Here is a 16243-nt window from a genome sequence, read left to right on the forward strand (position 1 = left end):
AAGCACTGGAGGCACTCACTCTATGTCCATGCCAAGACATTTGAAAGACAACTACTTGGCCAACTTATTAGAAGCGGTCCATATTTGTACGAATTCCAAAGAGAGGTGACTCAACGGAATGTGGAAATCATTGGACAATATCATTGATATCTCATACAAGTAAAATTTTGCTAAAGATAATTAAAAAATGACTGCAAACATACATTGACCGAGAATTTCCAGAGGCTCAAGCCAGATTCAGATGAGGACATGGAATGAAGGATATCATTGCTGATTTTAGATGGATCTTGGCTGACAGCAGAAAATACCAGAAGGATGTTTACCTGTGCTTTATTGATTATGCAAAAACTTTCAATTGTGTGGATCATGACAAGCTACGGACAATATTGCGGACAATTAATATTCCAGAACACTTAATTGTACTCATGAGGAACCTCTACATAGTCCAAGAAGCAGTTGTTCTAACAGAATAAAGGAACACTGAAAGGTTTTTAATTAGGAGAGGTTTGTGCCAGAGTTGCATTCTTTAACTATACATATTCAATCTGTAAACTGATCACATAATCCAAGAAGCTGGGTTATATGATGAAAAATATGGCAGCAGGATTGTAGGAAGACTCATTAACATCCTGTGATATGCTGATGATACAACCTTGCTTGCTGAAAGCAAAAAGGACTTAAAATACTTACTGATGAAAATCAAAGGCCAAAGCCTTTGGTATGGATTATACCTCAATGTAAAGAAGACAAAAATCCTCACCACTGGACCCATAAATAACAACAAGATAAATGGAGAAACTATTGAAGTTGTCAAAGACTTCATTTTGCTTGGATCAACCAACAGCACTCACGGAAAGCAGCAGTCAAGAAATGAAACAACGTATTGTATTAGGCAAATCTGCTGTAGAAGACTTTAAAGTGTTGCAGAGTAAAGATGTCAGTTTGAGGACTAAGGTGCACCTGACCCAAGTCATGGTATTTTCAATAGCCTCATATGCATGTGAAAGTTAAGACAGTGAATAAGGAAGACTGTAGAAAAATTGATACATTTGTGTTATGATGTTGGAGGAGAATATTAAAAGTACCATGGACTGCCAGAAGAATAAACCAACCTGTGTTGGAAGAAGTACAGACAGAATGCTTTCTGGAAGCCAGGATGGCCAGACTTAGTCTCTCATACTTCGAACATATTGTCAGGAGGGACCACTTCCTGCAGAAGGACATCTTGGTAAAGTAGTGGGTTGGAGAAAAAGAGGAAGAATCCCAACTAGATGGATTGTCACAGTGGCAGCAGCAATGGGCTCAAACAGCAACAATTGTAAGGGTGGCACAGGACCAAGCAGTGTTTTGTTTTGTTGTGCATAGGGTTGCTGTGAGTCCATACTGACTCGATGGCACCTAAAAACAACAACAACAAAATGTTCCACTGATTTTACTACTCTAGAGATTCTGACTAAGACAAGTGCATTTACAAAGTTGTACAACCATCTTGATTATTCAGTTCCAGATGTTTTCAAAGATTTCATTTTGCTTGGATCCACTATCAATACTCAGGGAAGCAGCAGTCAATAAATCAAATGATGTATTACATTAGGCAAATCTGTTGCAGAAGACCTCTTTAAAGTGCTCAACAGAACTAAGGTGCACCTGACCCAAATCATGATATTTTCAATAGTCTCATATTCTTATGAAGCGTAGACAATGAATAAGGAAGACCATAGAAGAATTGAAGCATTTGTGTTGGAGGAGAATATTAGAAGTACCATGGACTGCCAGAAGAACAAACAAATCTGTGGTTGAAAAGTACAGCCATAATACTCCTTAGAAGCCAGGATGGCTTCATTTCTCTTACTTCAAATATATTATCTATTAGGATCAGTCCCTGGAGAAGGACATTATACTTGGTGAAGTGGAGGGTCAAATAAAAAGAGGGAGACCCCTGACAAGATGGATTGGCACAGAAGCAGCAATGGGAACAGGTGTAACAACGAATGTGAAGATGGCTCAGGACTGGGCAGTGTTTTGTTCTGTTGTGCATAGTGTCTCTATGAGTCGGAACCATCTCGATGGCACTTAACAACAACAACAGCTAGTGAAAGAAACCAAACACAGAAGAAGCCACATATTGTATTATTTGTTTGTATTAAATACCCGGAATAGACAGATCTATAGAGACAGAAAGAAAATTAGTTATTACCAGGACTGGATGGAGAGTAGTATGTTCAAGGGGTACAGGATTTTCTCTGTAATGATGAAAATGTTGTTGTTGTTCAGCGCTGTGGAGTCAGTTCTGACTCATAGGGACCTTGCATGGGTTTTCGAGGAGCGGCTAGACAGTTTGAACCATCGACCTTGCAGTTCAAATCAACCTTGCAGCCCAGTGCTTATCCTACAGCAGCATACCAGCAGAATGTTTTTAAGATTCATCCAAGTTATAGCACGTATCCTAAGTTACTTTAGAATTAAAAACATAAATAAATAAATTGAGGGGAAATGTCACAGGCCCACTTCATCTGGTTGGATATCTCTGTCCACCCAGAGAGAGAGATCTGCTGTTGGAAACCTCTGATTGGGTGCCTTTCCTAGCTCCCATGAAAATGACCAAAGGCGATTCAAAGAAAGAAAAGAAAAGAAGAAAAAAATATGCCCTATGGGAGAACTGTGACTGTAGGAAAAGCACTGAACTGCTATGCCCCAAGTCAGTGGTTCAAGCCCACCAGTCTCTCCCCAAGAGAAAGAAGAGGCTTTTTGCCTGTTAAGTATTTACAAGCTTGGAACCCCTCTATGCGGTCTCTATGAGTTGGAACCATCTAGACAACACACAACAACATATATTCCAGGTGACTAGCTCTTCCTACACGGGTAGGAATTGCTTTCCTTTTTTATGTTTTTGATATATTTTGATTTGTAGTTAATTATAGATATAAAGAGAGTTCTGGTGTGGCACTATGGGCTAAAGCACTGGACCACAAGTTCGGTTTGAACTGCAAGGTTGGTGGTTCAAACTCACCAGCCACTCTTTGGATACTCTGTACAGGGTTGTTGTGAATCAGAACCAACTCGATGGTACTTAACAATAATAGACATAAAGAACATTTGCTAGCAAGGTTTTGGTTCAGTAAGAACTGATTTAGTATACCAGATTGCATGTTGCTGTTGAGTCAATGCCAACATATAGCAAACCCACGTGTGTCAGAGTAGAACTAACTGTATGCCATATGGTTTTCAATGGTTGATTTTCAGAAGTAGATCACCAGGTTCCTCTGGGTGGACAAGTGTGTTAACTATTTCTTGAATTTGTTTTATTTTCCAATAGCCTTGGGAAATAAAGACAAAATCACGGCAATGTAGCAACAAAGATTATAATCACAAATTTACCAGTTAGAAAAATGGAAGCTTCTATCAACACATGGGTAGTATCTCAATGACTTCACCTCTTGTAAAACAAGCTCTCAATTCTTGGTAGTTCTTACAAGGGCAAAATACTATGAGAATCCTTGGGTAAAGTAAACATTTCCTGCTGGCTGTGTGCCTCATCACTAATGTCTAGAACAGAAAAGCAGAGTCGTTTATTAGGTCCCTGCTTATCCTTCTATTGTCACTTGTTTTGTAAGTGTCTTACTAGATTGCAAGTTTTTTGGGGGAATGACTGTGTTTGATTTATGCTTGTGCAAATCAAATCTCTGATGACTCAAAGGCCCTCTTCTGTGTAATAATAGGACTTTAGACCTATTGCTGTATTAACATTAGCATAATTAATGTTAGATGCAGTAGCAGAACCACCTCAAAATTCTCCATAGTTTAATACAATATTTATTCCTTGCTCATACCATGACTCAAAACAGATCTATCAGCTCTCTTCCAAGTGATGACTCAGTGATTCCGGCTCTTCTGTCTCTAGGGTTCACTGTCCTCTATGACCTCCTTGGCGTCCCTTGCATATCTTCTGCACTGATCCGATGAGCAAGCAAAGTGAGATTGAGCAGAGAATATCATGGAGATTTTGGGGACTGGGGGTGGTGCTGTTGGATAAAGTACTTGACTGATTTGGTGGTTCAAACTCATCAACCTCTCCTTATACAGGATCACTATGAGTCAGAACCAACTAGAAGGCACTTAAGGAGTCCTGGTGCAGGGCAACGTGCTGGACCTCAAGGTCAATTTGAGTCTCAAGGTCAGGGGTTCAAACCTACCAGCCACTCCTCGGAAACCCTATACAGGGTTGCTATGAGTAGGTACCAACTCGACAGCACTTAGCAACAACAACAGGTCTGAAAGTGACCTATATGATGTCTAGTCATGTTCTTTGCCCATGGCAAGGGAACTGAGATAGTCTTATGTGCGTAGGAAAAGGAAACTATGTCATTGAACGTCTAGCCAGTCTCTGTGTTCCTTCCTTTCTAGTTTACTTGGAAAGTGGAAGGTGGAACAAGTTTGCCTCATGTTGGTTCCCAGGTCATTCATGCCTTAACTATGCCTTTGCTTTGCCTAATTCCAGACTGGTAAATTCCTCAGAACCATGGGTTAATATTCAGTTTTGTGCTAACCACCTTTACAGTTCTAGAACCTTCTGTCTTTCTTTGATCAATGCACAGATTCTTCTCTTTCTCACAGCTAAGTCAAGATCAGACTGTATTTAGTATCACAGAAGGAAGTTACAATGCAGAGAATTGTAGAACTAGTATTAGATATGACCGTTCTCAGAGTTCCTAGGCTGAAGTCCGCATAGTGTCTAACCTGCCTCACCGTGGTGACGGTCAGTTTTGTTCTCTGCCATGGAGGAAAGATTTCTAGCCAGTCCCGTTCTGCTGAGCCAAAGGCTTCATGTCCCCAACTCCCTCAAAAGAGAAAAGATTTCATACCTGTTGAGGCTTTTCTTTCTGGCCCTGCCTATATCTACCATCTCAATATGACATATTCTAGGAATTTTCCATTTCCTTTAGAAACAACATGCAACTCCCAGACCCTAGAAAGTAACCAGTCCCTGCAGTACATGCGTTTATTTTTTCAATTTCAGGTTAGAATCATTGTTGTTAAGTGCCATTGAGTCAGTCCCTACTCATAGAGACCTTGTACAGGGTTTCCAAGGAGCGACTGGTGGGTTTGAATCTGGTGCCTATAGCACCAGACTAGGACTCCTCAGGTTAGAATAGTACCATATAAGGGACACAATCAGTTTAGTTTAGATAAAGCACCGTCAAACTCAGTCTTGTTTGTTTTCAGTTTTCTCTTGGTTCTAGGAAAGGCCCATGCCTGCATATCTTTGCAGATGCAACAGCCAATCTCCTGTGCACAACTGCATCTTCCAAGAACAAGCAACAGTTTGTAGAATGGTTTGTCTAGTCTCATATTTAGTGTGTCTCTCACAATCGAGAGAACCTTTAGAGGATCATGAAAGTCCATTAAATTTACGAAGCCATACATCCCAGTAGAGGGCCTTTGCTTGATTTTTGAAACCTAAGGCTTTTTGCTCACAAGTGACAGGATCCTAATCAAACTAACATAAGCAAACAAGTGGATGTGGGGCAACAGGACCAGGGGCAGGGTGGTGAAGCTGTCTTACAAAGGACTGAAGTCATCAGCGATGATAGCAGCACCAATATGTGGTGCATTTGGTTTTTTCCTCCGCTTTCCACAATCTGACCTCTGCTCCTCCATATATAACATGTTTATATTATTCCTACTTTGGAGCCAGCAGCAATTTGTCAGTTTTTTTTGTTGTTGAACAAGGTTCTTTCTTGCTGAACAAGTGGTTTCAGACTAAGAAGTACTAGGAAGAAAGATCTGGTGATCTACTTCCAAAAATCTGTCATTGAAAACTGTGTGGATCTCAGTGGTCTGATCCACAACTTATTATGGGAGTGGTACATTTCATTACGTGTGCATGAGATCACCCTGAGTCAGGGACTGACTTGATGGCAACTAAGAAAAACAATTTAACTCCAGTTCTAAATTCTGAAAAGAGATTGTTGTTATGTACTGTGGAGTTGGTTCCGACTCATAGCGACCCTGTACAGGCTGTAAATCTTTACGGGAGCAGAAAGCCTCATCTTTCTCCAGTGGAACAGCTGGCAGTTTCAAACTGTTGATTGTGAGGTTAGCAGCCCGATTCGTAACCACTATACTACCAGAGCTTCTACTCTGTATCTTGTTAACCATAGTCAGGGAGAGAGGGTCGTGTGGTTTAACCATCTCAGTCAGTCTCTGCCTTATGGATTGCTCATTTCCCTGGCAAGTGAGTTTTTCAGAGCAAATAAATATCTTGTCCACTTGTAATTTTATCTTCTATTGCTTGTAACACAGAGAATTGCTCAGAAATTTAAAATGAGGTTTTTATTTATTTGATCTGCTTCATTAAGATTTCTAAGATTGTAGGTTCAAGTTTGGGCCAAAGCTCAAATTACCTGTGTTTTTCCCCTCACTGCAGGAATGTCTGTATAAAGGAAACTTTTTTTAAGAACCTTGGAGTGAGAGCTGAGTCCTGAGATAGGTAGCCAGGGATGGTCTACATTCCCTTTTATGTCTAACACCAGGTAACTTGGTTCTTTTACTGTTATGCATGCATCCACTCTGAGCCCAGGGCAGTTTTTTACTAATAAGGATCTCTGGTAGTATAGTGGTTATGAGTCGGGCTGCTAACCTCAAGGTCAGCAGTTCAAAACTACCAACCATTCTTCAGGAGAAAGATGAGGCTTTCTGCTCCCATAAAGATTTACAGCCTTGGAAACCCTACACAGGGTCGCGATGAGTCGGAACCCACCTCATGGCACACCAACACCTCAACTAATACTCATTGAATGAATGTATCACCAGTTTATTTGAACAGGGACCTTTTCATTTACTGGCTTACGTCAAATTAACTGTAAATTTGCTGGAAATCCCAAGCCCTTCTTCCTGTTTCATACTGCCAATCCATAGACTTCAGTTGATGTTCTTTGGTTCTCAAAGTTTGAATAATGCCCTTGCTCTCTTGAGAGGCATGATTATTTCTCACCTTCTCTGTGTTATATGCTATGATGAAACTGACTTACATTATTAGTCAGTAATTGTTGTTGTTAAGTGCCGTCAAGTCAGTTCTGACTCATGGGGACTCTGTAAAGAGTTTCTGAGGAGCAGCTGGTGAGCTTGACTATGCAAAGGTTTTCAAATATGTGGATCATGACAAGTACGGAAAATATTGCAGAGAATGAGTATTCCAGAACACTTAACTGTGCTTATGAGGAACCTGTACATTAACCTGCAGAGCCACATCAGGATGCCAGTCATATTGAATTTTAGTTATTACATCCAGTTCTGCCTACCCAACTAGGGTATGAATTGCTTAAGGTAGAAATTCTTTCTATGTATCCAGAACATGTTAAGAGTAGAAAATTTTCCTATGTGCCTGGAACATGTTAAAGGCTCAAAAATTGTATCTTAGAAGTATGAGTCAATAGGTGAGTTTACTGTTGTTTCTTGGATTATACCAACTTAGGGTAAAATTTGAGTCACTATAACAATTTTTCCATGGATATACCTTCTTTACTACACATTCTTCAAATTTCAACAAGAATTTCTCATATTTCCTGAAGCTAATATTGTACATTTCTATTACTAATTCATTACTCATATCCATTTTTAGGAGTCCACCAAAACCAAAGAATGTACTGACCTCTGGGAATACAAATGATGATGATGTTAAGGCCATCGAGTCAGTTCTAAGTCATAGAGACCTTGTACAGGGTTTCCATGGAGTGGCTGGTGAGTTTGAACCAGTCTACAGTTTATCCTATAGCACCATACTAGGACTCCTCAGGTTAGAATAGCATCGTATAAGGGACACAATGAGCATTTGAGAGGCTCAATAAATAGCCCTTCTTTTTTATGAATTCTGAAGCAATTTAGAAATAAGACAAGCATCATCATCTAAAGTTATAAAATTTTACAGGGCTACCATGTTGTTAAATATTGTTGAGTTGGTTCTGATTCATAGCGACCTTATGCACAACAGAACAAAACACAGCCCAGTCCCATGCCATCCTCACATCATTATTAAGTTTGAGCCCATAGCTGCTGCCACTGTGCTTTTTCACTGACCCTCCACTTTACCCGAATAATAATATATTCAAAGTATGAGAGATGAAGTCTCGCCATCCTGTCTTCTCTTCTAAGGAGCATTCTGGCTGTACTTCTTCCAACACAGATTTGTTTGTTCTTCTGGCATTCCATGGTACTTTTAATATTCTCCTCCAACACCATAACTCAAATGCATCAATTCTTCTATGGTCTTCCTTATTCACTGTCCAACTTTCACATGCATATGAAGCTATTGAAAATATCCTAGTTTGGCTCTTTTTATAAGCGGCCTGAGGTAATCTCACAAAATGGTTTGCTACTCACTTGACCCAGAAAATATCACAAAATCATGCAAATCCAAAGGTTCAAATCTTCGGGTCCATTTTAAGAATACCCATGAGACTGCCCAGGCCACCAATGGTATGTATATCTGGAAAGCCACCAAGTATCTTAAAGATGTCACTTTGCAGAAGCAATGTGTACCATTCCAATGTTACAATGGTGGTGGTGGTAGGTGTGCCCAGGCCAAACAGTGGGGTTGAACACAGGGTCAGTGACCCAAAAAGAGCACTGAATTTTTGTTTCACATGCTTAAAAATGCAGAGAGCAATGCTGAATTTAAGGGTTTAGGTGTGGATTCTCTGGTCTTTGAGCACATCCAGGTCAACAAAGCTCCCAAGATGTGCTGATGAACTTACAGAGCTCGTGGTCGGATCAATTCCTATATGAGCTCCCCCTGCCACATTGAGATGATCCTCACTGAAAAGGAACAAATTGTTCCTAAACCAGAAGAGGAGGTTGCACAGAAGAAAAAGATATCTCAGAAGAAACTGAAGAAATAAAAAGTTCTGATTCGGGAGTAAATTAAGCTTAAAATAAAAGTAAAAAAGAAAATATCCTGGTTTGTATCATGTGCAGCTTAGTTCTCAAACTGACATCTTTGCTCTTGAACACTTTAAAGAGGTTTTGTGCAGCAGATTTACCTAAAGCAATAAATATGCAGATTGACTTCTTGACTGTTATTTTCATGAGTGTTGATAATGGACCAAGCAAAATGAAGTCTTTGACAATTTCAGTCTTTTCCCTATTTGTTATTTATTGGTCCAATGGTGAGGATTTTTGCTTTCTTTACCTTGAGGTGCAACTGTGGTCTTTGATCTTCATCAGTATTTTAAGTCTTCACTTTCAGCAAGCAAGGTTGTATCATCTGCATATCGCGGATTGTTAACGAGTCTTCCTCCAATCCTGATGCCACAATCTTCTTCCTATAATCCAGTTTTTAGGATTTGATTAACATAAACATTGAATAAATATGGTGAAAAAAAAATACAAACCTAGCATGCATCTTTCCTAATTTTAAATCATTCAGTATCTCCTTATTCTGTTCAAACAACTGCCTGGTGTTTGATGTATAGGTTCCTCCTGAGCACAGTTAAGTGTCTGGAATACTCATTCTCTGCAATATTGTCCATAGCTTGTCATGATACACACTTGAAAACCTTCGCATAGTCAATAAAAGGCAGATAAACATCTTTTTGGTGTTTTCTGCTTTCAGCCAAGATGCATTTGAAGTCAGCAATGATAGTCCTTGTTCCACACCCTTGTCTGAATTCAACTTGAACCTCTCACGGTTCCCTGTCAATGTACTGTTGCAGCCATTTTTGAATTATCTTTAGCAAAATTTTACTTGCATGCGATATTAATGATATTGTCTGATGATTTCCACATTCCATTGGGTCACCCCTCTTTGGAATGAGCACAAATATGGATCTGTTCTAATCAGTTGTCTAGGCAGCTGTCTTCAAAATTTCGTGGCATTGATGAGTGAGTGCCTCCAGTGCTGCATCAGTTTGCTGAAAGATTTCAATTTGTATCCCATCAGTTCCTGGAGCCTTGTTCTTTGTCAATGCCTTAAGTGCACCTTAGACTTCTTCCTTCAGTACCATTGGCTCTTGAAATGGTTGAATATTATCATTTATTTTTTGGTACAGTAACGCTGTGTTTTCCTTCCAGCTTCTTTTGATTCCTTCTGCATCATTCATATTTTTCCCATAGAGTCTTTCAATATTGCAAGTTGAGACTTGAAATTTTTCTTCAGCTCTTTCAGCTTGGGAAATGCAGTACCACCATATGACCCAGCAACTCCACTGTTAAGTAAAGTGAAACTTGTGAAAGCCAGAACTCGTTTTTCCAGGTCTCCCAAGTTTTCTGCCTTTGACAGGGTACAGTCTTAACACTTTTCTTGAAAGCAGCAAAACAAACAGACGCATGTTTGTTCATTGCAGCACTAGTTACAATAGCCAAGAGGTGGAAACAACTTAAATGCCCAACCATGATAAATGGATAAAAAAAATTATGATAAATACATGTGATGAAGTATTACTCAGCCATAAAGGTAAATGAAGTTCTGATACATGCTACAGTATGAATGAACCTTAAAAACATTGAGCCAAATGAAATGTCACAAAAGAACAAAAATATTATTTGATCTAACTTACAGGCAATGTATAGAGATCAAATTTTATTAATGGTTACCAGAGGGCATGGGTGATGAATGAAGGGGAAAGGGCGAGTCATTGTTGAGGAAGCACTGAGTTCCTGTTTATGGGGATGGAAAATTTGACAATGGATATGGTGACGCTTGTACCAAGTTGATGTAATTGGTGTCAGTGAGTGGTACATGTGAAAAATGCTGAATTGGTAAATTGTTGTGTTTATATATATATACAACAGTAGAAACAGAAAAGCATTGCTGATAAAGCTTGTATTGGAGCATGAACCTGCAATCTGTGGACAAGCGGCAGACACAGGCTCACTCATCTAATCACAGGAAGTGATTCCCCATGTGGCTCATCCCTGTAAAATCTAACATGGAGAAGGAAACAGAACCCGGAAAGGGCAGGGGAGGACTAATTGCTGGAACCAGATCTCCTCATTATCACATGGCTACTGCAGTTTTCCTGCCTCTTTGAAGCTCATTGACAATGTTTCTGTTGCCAATATGCCTGGGAGATGTAATCACTGCTGGTGTCAATTAAAGCTGCTGCACCGTTGGCGTGCCCAGAGATCCCTGTGCCAAGGCTGCCAATGCTGAGGTGGAGGTGTTAATGTCTGAGCTAGCTCCTGTAGTTGCCAAAGTCACCAAAATGGCTAAAGAAGTTACTGATACCAGAAGGGTTGTATGCTCAGTATCTCTAGATGGATAAAGAGCACTGTGGTTTCTACTTGCTCTTTTCTTACAGCCACCTAGGTATAATATTCAGGCTGAGTCAGTGAGAACACTCTGGGGATAGACAGAGTTAGCTGCCACCAGTCCAGTCACAAGGATGAGATCCAGTGAAGCTGTTCACACCATCTCAGTGATGTGTCAGCACCACCTGTACTGAATTATGAATTAGTAATTCATACCAAGAAGCATGGTGGTTCTATACAATAAACACTGAACTGAGAACCATGAAGTCAGCGGTTTGAACCCACCAGCTGCTCAGTGGGAGAAAGATGAGGTTTCCTGCTCCCTCAAAGATTCACAGCCTCAGAAACCCTATACAGGGTTGCTGTGAGTTATAACCGACTCTACTCAATGGCACTTAACAACAACAACAATTCTTATGAATCCTTTAATATTTTGTGATTCAAATATGCCTGTTTTTATAACTTAGTTTTGATATCTTAAAGGGTTGTAATATTTCAGGCCACTAGCATCGGTTTATCAGTTTATCATACAAGGTGGTATACCTTATTGCTAGGGTAATAGGTGCTATGCCACTGGTATTTCAGTCCTTGGTGAACAGACAGGTTTCAGTAGAGCAACAAGTAAGGCTAGGAAGAAAGGCTAGGCAATCTATTTTGGAAAATTCTCCAATGTAAACCCTGTGGACCATTTCAGAATAGTATCTGATACAGAGCCGGAAGATGAGCCCCTGGATTGGAAGGCACCCAGAATATACAGTAACTACAGCAGACTGGTATGATGCTGTGATATAAATATAAAGCACTGGACCGCAAGGTTGGTTTGAACCACAAGATCAGCAGTTCAAACTCACCAACTGCTCCTTGGAAACTCTATACAGGGTTGTTATGAGTCGGAGTTGAGTTGATGCCACTTAACAACAACAACAACAACAATGGACTGGAGTCCTGGTGTGGTGCTGTAGGATAAGCACTGGACTGCACTGGGCTGCTAAACAAGAGGTTGAGGGATCAAACCCACTTCTTGGAAACCCTATACAGGGTCACTATGAGTTGGAACCGACCGGATAGCACTCAACAGTAACGAAAGAAACAACAATGACCATGGAGATGGGGCAGGACCAGGCAGTTCTATTGTACACGGGGTCACTAGGAGTCAGAGCCAACTTGACAACACTATTTCAGAAGTCAAAAGCAGTAGTTTGGTTCAACCTCTAAAAGCCTCCTACCTACCACTCTGTCCCTCCCACTCAGAGCTCTGTCCTTGTATCAAGCTTGTTTTGCCTTAGCAGGCTCTTCCTGATGAGCAGTTTTGTGCTGGAGGCTCCTCTGTCTGTCACATAAGGAAGTCCCTGTTGGACGCACCCTACCACCTGGCCTCGAAACAAGCCTTCACATGCCCGAGTCCTACAGTGAACCCACTTCAGGCTCATGCTGGGGTTCCTGTATAAAAAAGGAATGAATAGGAAGGGTTTACCCACATGAATCCAGGGGCTTAATTAAACTAAGAGCAACCTTCACAGGGGGTATATACAAGGAACCTGTGTTGGATTAGCTTCCATTCTATTTCTGACCTTAGCCTCTATTCAATATTTTATTTAGCCCTGACCAAATCAGCACATTTAAATAGTCACACCTAGAAATCTTGTGAATACTTTTGTTATTTAAGGAAGTTTTAGAAAAAAAAAAAAAGTTAGTGGGTGGGGTGGGGTTTGAATGAACAAAGTTTGGGAGTACTTCCTACATTTTATTTTCCTTATGGGAGTCTTGCTTATATTTAAGACATAAATGTATTAATGTTTCTGTATTCCCTGTTAAAGGTGCTTATTGAAATGATTGAGAGCCTGGTGACAGTAAGGTGGCAGTAGATAAAACTATGTTTGGTTTCAAAAAAGTAAAAACCGAACTAAGCACAGATGCACAGTCATAGCATAGGCAATGACTTGAGAAACCAATGACTTTAGTAACCACAGAGCGTTACTCCTCAATGCTGAATGAAGTCCACAATCTGGAAGATTTGGTGGGTTAGTTACTGCCGCTGCTGCTTTATGGGCTATTTTCATTAAAGCCACCACCAGCTATAACTGTCTCAGTCACAAGTAAATAGCTGGGTGGCCCGATGCTATCTTAGGTAATTGGAGCATTGCTTTTTGAAGTGAGGAGCTGCTTTTAAATTATTCAGTGAGCCTTCCTCCAATTCACAGGCCTTTCACATTAGCAGAGAAAGCAGAAGAAAAATGGTAAGATGGCCTTGACGTAGCAGGTTCTAAAAGAAGTCAGCAAAGTCACCGACTGGAAGATGCCAAGCGTAGACTAGGGTGTTGCAAAGCCAATGAGAGCTCACCTCTTTTCCAGGTGGGAAGTAGAAAGGGAGCCGTGCTCAGACAGGGAGCATCTGTGAATGTGTGTGCTAATGTGTGTATTGTTCATATATCTGTATCCTGTGAGACGACTGCTCCTTGATGTTGGGATCTTGTCATTTCACTGTTATATACCTAGCACTGACTTGACAAATTCTTGATAAAAGTTTGCTGAGTGAGATGTGTTCTTTTTTGAACTTTTCCTTTCAATTCTATTCATATGTTCTACCAATACATACCAAAAAAACAAAACCAAAAAAACCAAAGTCATAAAGTAAAATCTATTTCTTTTACTTTACCACTTAAGTGGCAGTAGTTCATAGATTTGAAGTCAGCTTTCTTTTCTCTAGGTTTAATTACCATGTCAGGTGCCTGGTGGTCTTAAAGGGATTAATTGCATAGAGAATGAATCCTTAAATATTCCTAAAACAAGAGATAATAAAGTACTCCAATCTTATTTATTACCAAATTAAGAGCTTCAGGACACTGCATGTCTGTTATAGTTATTATATTAGATTTTTGAAATTATATATTCTTTAGTTTATATGATCGATAAACTTCATATGCTTATTTCTATTGGTTCCTGGTGTTGCTAGGGGGCTTCATTGGACAAAGTCTAATGGTAGCAATTATGTATCCATATCCAAGAGTAAATTAATTTAAGCTCTTTGATAACACAGCCAATGAGCCCAGACTTCATTCCTTATAAAGGAATCAGCACAAAAGCAAAAGAGGAAAGCGAGTATGGCACGTTAGAAGGGTGGGGGTTCACTACAGCTGGAGTTTGAGTGGAGTCTGAGCCCAGGAAGAGCTAATGGTCAAAGCTCGGCCTTTGATTCTCTATCTCTGTCCATAGGCCCTATTTCCACCTTGGGATTGTTCCCTTCTCCATTTTCAGCTCCTGGAGTCTGGATGGGACTTTCGGTCTGGAGGGTGGAACCTGGATTGAGGACTAAGCCAATTGGCACCCCCAAATCTCTTGGCCACAAGGGTACACCTTCGATCTAGACTGACTTAATTAGAATGATTCTCTTGACTTTCCTTAAGGATTCTGGGTCAAAGACACCTACTTTCTTTCTACTGGATTTGAATCTAGGAAGAAGTTACCCCAGAGGAGTTAGCAAACATTCTGGGGCTAGAAGGGCTGAGCCCATCTGTAAATAGAATCAACACAGAGGAAGCTGACATATGGGAGACAGAGAAAGTGGGCTCTGGAGGCATATGAATCCTTGCACCAAGATGTGTCTGAACTTCTGAACTTTCCAGTTATATAAACCAGTACCTGATCTTTTTGGTTTGCATTGAATACCTTGTTACTTGCTACTGCAAAACTCCAGTGTATATACCATGTTAGCCAAATACCCTGCCAAGTCCAAAGAGCAAAAAATATCCAAACAGATTGTAAGAGGACATTTGTTGAAAGGTCTATGGAGTGTAGGAAGTAGTTGCCATGGACTGAGAGAATCTGCACTAATGCCCCTGACTGGACCATGGGAGTGAAGGAGCCAGCAGCGGATATTCTACTTATTTTCCAATTGGGGTGGTGGTGGTGGTGGTTAGACCTTCCCAAGGCCTACTGACCTTCCAATAAATATTTGAACCATAAAAAGCCAAAGTAAAAAAAAATACATATAAAAAAAAAGCCAAAATAAGCTAAGTGATTTTTTTTTTTTTTAAGTTTCAACCATTTGAAAAGCAAAAAGGAGCATACATTCCTGTACTTCAATTCACTTCAAGTCTTAGTTACCAATGTTGTTGTTGTTGTTAAGTGCTATCAAGTCTGTTCTGACTTATAGTGATGGTCTCCAAAGAGCGGTTGATGGGCTTGAACTGCCTACTTTGTGGTTAACAGTCCAGTGCTTATCATATAGCACCATATCAAGACTCCCAGTTACTAATAGCAACAGATAATTATTTTGGAAACAATTATCTGACACTGCTCTCTTTCTCCATTATCTTGTTGGCAAATGGGTATATTATCTGTAGTGACATCCCACTGACAGAATATAAGATTATTTTAGACAGTCACAAACATAAAAACAACTGATTCTTCACCCCAAATGCTCAACATCTATGGCTTCATTTCCATTACTGTTTCCACCTCTGCTGCAGGCTTCTCTCATGGTTGTTTTTGTTGTTATACAGAGTACAACTTATAGCAACCCTCACGGACTACAGAAAAGCCAAATCTGTCTTGGAAGAAGTGCAGCCAGAATACTCCTTTTAAGCCGGATGGTGAGACTTCATCTCTCATGCTTCAAACATGTTATCAAAAGGGACCAGACTCTGGAGAGGACATCATATTTGATAAAGTGGCATGTAAGAGACAAAGATTAAAGATGGATTATATCTCAATGTAAAGAAAACAAAAATCCTCACCACTGGACCAATAAACAACATTCTTACCAACGAAGAAAAGACTGAAGTTGTCAAGGACTTCATTCTTCTTGGATCAACTATCAACACTCATGGAAGCAGCAGTCAAGAAATCAAAAGACATATTGCATTAGGCAAGTCTGCCACCCAAGACCTTTGTAAAGTGTTGAAGAGCAAAGATGTCAGCTTGAGGACTAAGGTTCGCCTAACCCAAGACATGGTATTTTCAATAACCTCATTTGCATGCGAAAGCTGGACAGTGA

Source organism: Chrysochloris asiatica, unplaced genomic scaffold (assembly GCF_000296735.1).
Source record: "Chrysochloris asiatica unplaced genomic scaffold, ChrAsi1.0 scaffold00133, whole genome shotgun sequence".
Classification (NCBI taxonomy): Eukaryota; Metazoa; Chordata; class Mammalia; order Afrosoricida; family Chrysochloridae; genus Chrysochloris; species Chrysochloris asiatica.